The sequence below is a fragment of the Aegilops tauschii genome, chromosome 2 (assembly GCF_002575655.3).
Source record: "Aegilops tauschii subsp. strangulata cultivar AL8/78 chromosome 2, Aet v6.0, whole genome shotgun sequence".
NCBI lineage: Eukaryota > Viridiplantae > Streptophyta > Magnoliopsida > Poales > Poaceae > Aegilops > Aegilops tauschii.
Window position 1 is genome coordinate 181,910,712 of NC_053036.3, and position 8,547 is coordinate 181,919,258.

Here is an 8,547-nt window from a genome sequence, read left to right on the forward strand (position 1 = left end):
GTTGAACAAATCAGACCCGACGGTTACCTCACCCTTGCCCACGTACGTAACGTCTGTGGCTTGGGTTACGCACGTGGTAGGAGCAGCTGTCTCTGTACTGTACGTGCAGCAGATATAAGCACTGGTAGTACGATCTGTAGACAGATAATTTGCAATACGATGATTGATTGGGGTGCTGGTGCACGCATATATAATACAAGGGAAGACCTCTACCTCAACTATACAAGACTAGGAGGTGGGCCACAAGTCCAATACACGTGCAGTACAAAATACATACTCAACACCCCCCCCCCCCAGCGGGTCGAATCGGAGGTAACAACTCGTCGCAGCCTGGCAGTACCCGAACCAGTTCAACCCTATAGAAGGTGGGTGGCATCGGATTACCGTGGAACACGCGGTTGCCCGGTTGAACGATTCTGCCCTTGGCGACATCGACCAACTCGCCGCCCACGAAGTGCAGGAGAGTGCAAGGAACATCGGTGGCGCCCTGCGAAAACATGTAGGGCGTCAGGGATGCCCAGTCAAAGGCAAGGAGATGAAGTCATCGGCCGAGAGGCTTAGTTACCGTGATGCCGTCGAGCTCGGCTAATGTCGAGGCACCGCCAACGGCGGGCGTGCGCGTGCAACTGACGGAGGGGCCGCTTGCTGGCGAGGTGCCGGCCGGCGTACACCCAGGTGCATTAAGCTCCAATGCCCGTGCCGGCGCCGGGGACACGAATACCGCCTCTGCCGGAGACACCAATGGCGCCGCCTGCGCGTTGTGCGAGTTGCTGGCCATGAAGCTGGGAACTGGGGGAGGCCCCTGTTGGCCGCCCGCAATCCACGTCGTCAGCCCCTGAATCAAGGTAGGCACAATGGCGGTGAGCGTCGTTCCCAGTTGTTGTTGCACTTGCTCTTGGACAATCTCCGGAATCCGCGCCACTTGTGCCTTGAGTTCTTGAACCTCGCGCGACTGGCTTTCCGAGCTGGTCTTTTTCTCCTTTCGCCCACCAGCGGTATAGTATGACGACCATTTTGTGGACAAGCCTTTGCCGGCCACACGACCAGCTGACAACGGCTTACTGAGCTTATCCTTGTTTTTCATTACGTTCAACGCCCTATTTAAAGGGGTGTCAAAAGGGGAGCTCTGAGATGACCCCGCGCTACTGCTTTCAGCCTCCTGCGGAAGGAATGTGAACCATTTAGAAATTTGGCTTCATTAACTAGAATGCAACCATATATGTAGCTAATTACGCGGGGGTGTATTCCTTACCAGAACTTTCTCAAGCGCCTTGGTCTTCGGATCCGTGGTAAGCTCCTTTGTTACCGGGTCCTCCTTGTACCGGGCCCTGACAAAGTTCCTGGTCTGCTTGTCAGGGAATTTCTCGAAGCGGGGCGGTAGGCCTTGCTCGGCACGCTCCGCGTCCTCCTTGTCCCATATAGGCTCCGCCACTCTATAACCACCAGGACCGAGTTGGTGGACCCCTAAGTTCAACTGCTGCATTTCTTTCCCCCACTGACTTGATTCGGTGGTTGCGCTGCTCTCGCACTTGATCTTGAACTCCTTGTAGTCATCTTCGCTCATCAAAGGATATTTCGCCTTGATCTTCTCATAACTATCACCTTTTTCAATCATTGCCTTCACCGTGCTTCTCCATGTAGACAGGGCCGTGCTCATCCTCATGAGGGCGGCACTGTTCACTTTATTCCCTGAGAGGCGTGTGTTTGCAAACTCATTGGGGAACTTGTATCGTTCGTGCAGCTTCGTGAAGAGGAGGCAGCGCAAATTCCCTCGGTCCTTATGCCTTAGGTTCTCGGTGTTGATCGAGACGGTGCTCCGGAGAATGCACCCGAGCTGAACCGAGTACCCCTTGACTACATGTTTGGGCGCCGTTGGATGCCCGTCGGAGTTCACTTCAGTAAATTCCTCCTTGACGGTGCCGAGCATGTTCGGGCGCCGGTCCTTCCGTTGCCTCTTCGGTTGGCTGCCATCTGTGCGTGCGCCGCCATCATCAGTGGTGGCATCCTCGGCGGCACCATCAGTGGTGTCATCCCCGACCCCACTAGGGGTTGTGTAGTCAGGATCGGTGTCTTCCGCGGCATCGTCCCGATAGCGGTGAGGTTCTTCCTCCATCTCCTGGGACAGCTCCCAGAATTGCTTGCCGCCCGAACCGCCAGCCTCATCGTTGTGGGCCATGTTTCGCTCTAAATAGGAAAAAAGTTTGGTCAAAAAGTTGGTTATTGTCAAGGAACAAGATCATGGTCTCATCATTTAGGGTTTGTCGACACCGAGGCATCCTAAAAGCTAATCTTTTATCATTTAGGGTTTGTCGACGCCGAGGCACCCTAAAAGCCTAAGCGTACATCATTTAGGTTCTCATCGACACCGAGGCACCCTATAGAACCCAAGGTTTCATCATTTAGGGTTTGTCGACGCCGAGGCACCCTAAATGCTAAGTTAAGTTTTCATCATTTAGGGTTTATCGATGCCGAGGCACCCTAGGTTGGGGCTAATCACTTGGCACTGATCACTTGGCTCTATTGCCACCTATGTTGGGTTTATCATCTAGGGTTTATCGATGCTAAGGAGAATTCTAAGTTGGGCGTAATCACTTGGCTCTATTGCCACCTATGGTTTAATGCAGCAAGAATGGCGGGGCAGTCGATCCTACTTAACTAAGTACTAAGATACCCCGACCCATGCATTAGTCGCAAGTACCCCATATGTCCTATTTTTAGCAAAGTCATGCTAAATCTCGTAGGGAAAATTTCAGCATGACCTTTGCTGAAAATAGGACATATGGAGTACCCGAATTTGCCGGAACGGAAGTTAATCGACATTCCAGCAAACTCAAGGGCCTCTCGGGGTACCTGCAAATTCATCACGACACAATGGTCGGAGACAAAACATGATGGGCAGGCCAAATACTCATGTCACAAGTAATTCAGAGGCATCACAATAAAGCAACACCCTGCACTAGCCTAAAAACAAGTGAAGTTTCACCCATATATATGCAGATTTTGACCAAAAAACACATGGTCTTTTTAACAGTTTTCAATTTGGACAGAATACTGAAAACTACAGTTTGGACCGAATTCCTCACACTTTGGTCTTCTAGTTACAAAACAAAACTGACATAATTCTAGATGCCATAAGTGAATTTTCCTTTGGCATCTAAAAACTGACATAATTTGGATAATTCTAGACCAACTGGCCTCTGTGAATGTCTAGTTCATTTTCCAACATATGAGATGAAGATCTAAGTGCTCAGCTACTTGATAGTGTTATAGGATATAATATAAATGAAAATTAATTTTAAGACAGAAAAATAATAATTTCGGTGACCCCCTGCCAATACAACTAAAGAATATGACAAGAAAATAACTAGAGTATAAGTTGGCAGTAATTTTGCTAAAAAAATTGCATACAAACTAAAGAATATGACAAGAAAATAACAATATACACTTTTTGCTAAATTTGGAGTTACTTCCTATAACAGTGATGATGACAGAGTAGTGTAAAGTATATTCTCCTAGCAGTAGGTTCCATCTTGTAAAAGAAAAGGAAAGAAAAATTGTTTTCTAGGCATAAAAAAGAGACCTTTTACAGTACAACAAGTTATTTTGGACCGTTTATTTTTTTGATCTAGTGACCCAGATTTGCTAATACTACACCAACAATTGTTTTCTAGGCTAATACTACATCAAGCAAGCAGAGTGTTGAATGATGGTGACAGAGGAAGGAGGAAGGAGGAGAGGTACCTGGTCGCCGGAGGGGTCGGGGTCGGGGTCGGGGCCGCGGTCGAAGGAGAGCAGGGGCCGGTGGCGGAGGACGGCAGGGGCAGGCGGGATGGGCGCGTCGGGGCCGCGCTCGCCGGCTGCTGCAGGGGCCGGAGGAGGCCCTCGCTAGTCGGAGGGAGGAGGAGAGGAGAGGAGCGGGCAGCGCGCGCTCGGCCGATCCCGTTCGGGGGGCGCGGGGGCGGCGGGGGTGGAGTCCCGCGGGGGTCGGGGCGGCGGCGTTGAGGCAGCACAAGAGCACAGCGGCGGACGGCGTGCAGGCGCGGCGGACGGAGGGGCGGAGCAAGGGGGCGGCGGCGTATGGTTGGGGTCGAGGAGTGGGGGATCTGGCGAGCGAGGGAGGGAGGGAGGCGACAGTGCGAGGCCAGGGAACAAGTATGTCTATTCTAATGGCGCACCTCCCCCTGGTGCGCCATAAGTACGTCAACTCTAATGGCGCACCTTCCCCTGGTGCGCCATTAGAATTTGGTTTTACTTACTAGCCCGACTGGTCAGGTTATATCCCACCTAACCATATCTCCATTAGAACACGCCCACTAGCCCGACTGGTCAGCACGCAGCACACACACTAGGAGGTCTTGGGTTCGATTCCCAGGCTCCCCAATTTTTATTTTTATGCATTTAAAATGTTGTTTGATATTTATTTGTGTTTAAATATGTTCAAACTTGTTTAAATCATAACAGTAATAATTTTTTATGATTTTTTTTTGCAAATTTAGTTGCATTCATTTGTGACGGTGGAGCGGGCCGGGGAGGGTGCGGGGGGTCGTCGGTGACGGCCGGTGGAGCGGGGGAGGGTGCGGTGGGTCGTCGGCGACGGTGGAGTGGGGGAGGGTGCGGGCCGGGGGTCGGCGGCGGCGGCCGGTGGAGCGGGGGAGGGTGGGGGGGTCGGCTACAATCGAGAAATACAATCGAGTGTCCATGAAATTTAAAAACATTCATGAGTTCAAAAAGTGCCCATGAAATACAATCGAGAAATGAAGGCTACAATTTAAATACAATCGATCTTAGCTAGCTATCTGTTCACAATCTTCTTGCCCTTATTTTTCGTAAATGGAGTTCTTCTCTTGAACGGACGTCCTTTAGGTAGGGTGGTCCTGCTTCTTCTTGTGGTGTATGCTAATACTTCATCGTCGTCGTCATGTTCCATCTTCGGGTCGCCGTACTTGTCGAAGTCTTGCTCATTGGCGACTCCATCCATTCCGATGATCTTCCTTTTGCCTCTCCTCACGACAACACGACTGGGCTTTGATGGGTCGGTAATGAAGAAGCATTTGTCCACTTGGGAAGCCAGTACCCATGGCTCATTTTTCGCGGTGACGTTCGCGCCTGCGGTCTTGGATTTGGCTTCGGGTATAACCATGGTGGTGAAATACCGGTCTTCTTTTATGACGCTCTTGGCCCATCTGACACGGAACATCGGGACCTTCTCTCCAGCGTAGCTCAGCTCCCAGATCTCCTTGATCCTTCCGTAGTATCTATCCTTGTCGTTACTGGTGTAGGATTCCATCGTTACCCCAGAGTTCTGATAACCATCGCTCTTCATGTCCTTGTCCTCGGTGTAGAATGTGTAGCCGTTGATATCGTACGCCTCATACGTCATCAGGTTGTGCTCGGCGCCCTGTGACAAGGCGAATATGAGTTGTTCTTCCGCGGAAGAATCCTCATGTAAAGGGTACGATAGAAGCTTCTGCTTGAACCAACGCGTGAAACATGAGTTGTGCTCTTTGATTATATCTCCGTCTGTCCTCTGTTGGCCTCGGTCATTGTACGTCTTCTCAATAAACGTTTTGTGCTCTACCACCCAAGGATCGACCACGTCTATGTGTTGTAGCGCGACTAGGTTTGCTCTTTCAAAGTCGGCGAGTCGACCATCGAAGTCGACATGCATTTTGTGGCGACCCTCACGGTGACCCCATCCAGCGAGCCTGCCGAGGTGCTTGTTGACGGGCAGACCAACGGGGTTCTCGATGCCTAGATAATTCGTGCAGTAGGAGATGCACTCTTCGGTCAGAAAGCCCCTGGCTATGCTTCCCTCTGGACGTGACATGTTGCGAACGTATCCTTTGATGACACCATTCATCCTTTCGAACGGCATCATGCTGTGCAGGAACGTCGGCCCGAGGTTGATGATATCCTCCACGATATGGACCAGCAAATGCACCATAACGTCGAAGAATGCGGGAGGGAAGTACATCTCAAGCTCGCATAGTATCACCACGATCTCTTCCTGTAGCCTTCTGAGTTGCCTCACGCCAACCGACTTCCGAGAGATGACGTCGAAAAAGTTGCATAGGCCAAATAGCGTTTCACGGACGTGCGCGTCCATGATCCCATGGATTGCAACTGGAAGTATCTGCGTCATCAGCACGTGACAGTCATGAGACTTCATCCCGCTGAACTTCTGCTTCACTGAGTCTAGGTATCTGCTTATCTTCCCAGCGTAACCGTAAGGAAGTTTTACTCCTACGAGGCAGGTGAAAAACTGATCGATCTCCTCCTGACTTAGAGTGAAGCACGCGGGAGGGAAGTCATTTCCGGTCTTCCTGGCCTTTTTGCCTTTGCGACAACTTTCCGTGTCCTGCTTCGCCTCATCATCATCATCATCATTAGCGTGAAGCTCCTCCCTGATGCCCATTGATTTCAAGTCTGCCCTTGCTTTCGCCCCATCTTTGGTCCTCTCTGGCATGTTGAGCAGGGTACCAAGCAGACTCTCGCACACGCTCTTCGTGATATGCATGACATCAAGGCTGTGAGGCACACGGTGGATCTTCCAGTACGGCAAGTCCCAGAAAACAGACCTCGTTTTCCATACCTTCAGCAGTGGCTCTGGCGCCTTTCGCTTCTTTCCCGGCTCTGACGCCTTTTGCTTCTTTCCCGGTAGTGGGCAATCTTTCCAATTTTTCAACAGCTCGTCTATTTCCTCGCCGCTCCTTGTACGCGGGCGTCTTCGGGGTTCGGTTTCACCATCGAACAGATCCTTGCGTTTCCTCCACGGGTCATTGTCGCGAAGCCACCTTCGATGTCCCATGAACACGGTTTTCGAAGACCCGGGATCTCTATCTAGCTGGCGATACATTGTGTCATCCATGCACCTGACACATCCAGAAAATCCGTGGACCACCTGCCCCGCGAGATATCCGAAACCGAGATAGTCGTGCACCGTCGTGAGCAGTGCGGCTCTCATTGGGAAATATTCTTTCTCTGCGGCGTCCCACGTATTGGCTGGCGTTTTCCACAGCGTGTCTAGCTCATCTTCCAGCAGCCCCAGATACAGATTGATGTCGTTCCCTGGTTGTTTCGGCCCTTCAATTAGCATACTCATGTGAATGTACTTCCTCTTCATGCACAACCAGGGGGGAAGGTTGTACATCCACACAAACACAGGCCAGGTGCTATGTGTGCTTCTCTGGCTGCCAAACGGATTGACTCCATCGGTGCTCGCGCCCAGCACGATGTTCCTTGGATCGTTCCCAAATTCTGGGTGTTCGAAGTTCAACGCTTGCCACTGGCTCCCATCCTTAGGGTGACTCAGCATCTTGTCTTTTTTATTTATCTCCGGATCATTTGCGTCATCTTCTCGCTTCTTCTCCTCCCTATCCGCGTGCCAATGCAGGAGATTTGCTACCTTAGGGTCCGCGAAATACCGCTGCAGACGAGGAGTGATCGGAAAGTACCACACCACTTTTCGAGGAGCTTTCTTCCTCTTCTTGTATTGAGTGACGCCGCACACCGGACATATGGTAGACTCCGTGTGCTCATCCCGATAAATGATGCAATTGTTCATGCACACATGGTATTTCACGTGCGGTAAATCCAGAGGACACACGATTTTCTTCGCCTCCTCGAAACTGGTCGGGCACTTGTTCCCCTTGGAAAGACGTTCGTGCCAGAATGACATGTTCTCGTCGAAGCATGCGTCGGTCATTTTGTGCTTTACCTTCATCTCCAGAGCCATGAGCGTTACTTTCAGGCGGGTATCCTCAGGCCTGCATCCTTCATACAATGGAGTAACCGCGTCTATCTCCAGTTGATCCAGCTTGGCTTTCTCTCGGGCGGCAGCTCTTGCGTTATCCGTCTGCTTGAGAAGCAGCTCTTGAATATGAGGGTCCTGCACCCAGCCCATCGATGGTCCATCGTCGTCTGCTCCGCCGGCATCTTCATCTTCATGATCATGCCCTTCGTCTGCTCCCGCATCTTCCTCATCATCATGTCCGGCATCTTCTACATGATGACTGTGTACAGCATCACCGTCGTGATCATGTCCTGGAGATTCTTCGTCTTCTCGCCCGCCCGAGCCGCGGTGGTTGTCTTGCTGCCCATCCTCATTTCTTGCCCGACCCCCATGGACGACTTCATAGTCATCTTCATCACCTTGCCACCGATAGCCATCCATGAAACCACGCAAGAGCAGGTGGTCCCGCACCTGCCCGGAATCCGGGTCCGCAATAAGGCTTTTCAGCTTGCATCTTCGACACGGACATCTTATCTCCGTCTCGTTCTTTTCAAGCATCTCGGCCTTCGCGGAGCTCAAAAACCTATTCACGATGCCTTCGGTCATCGTGCGGACCATGATCACCTGCGGGGTAGAGCAAAACGATATTTTAGAACCAAGAAAATATTTGGCATGACTTTCCCTAAAAATAGGACCAAAAAGAATGCATAGTGCCAAAATTCCCGCCGAAACGGAAATGAATCAACAATCCGGCAAAATATTGGCAAGTATCGCATTTCAAATACCGGTACCTGCAAACACAAACATATATGCAA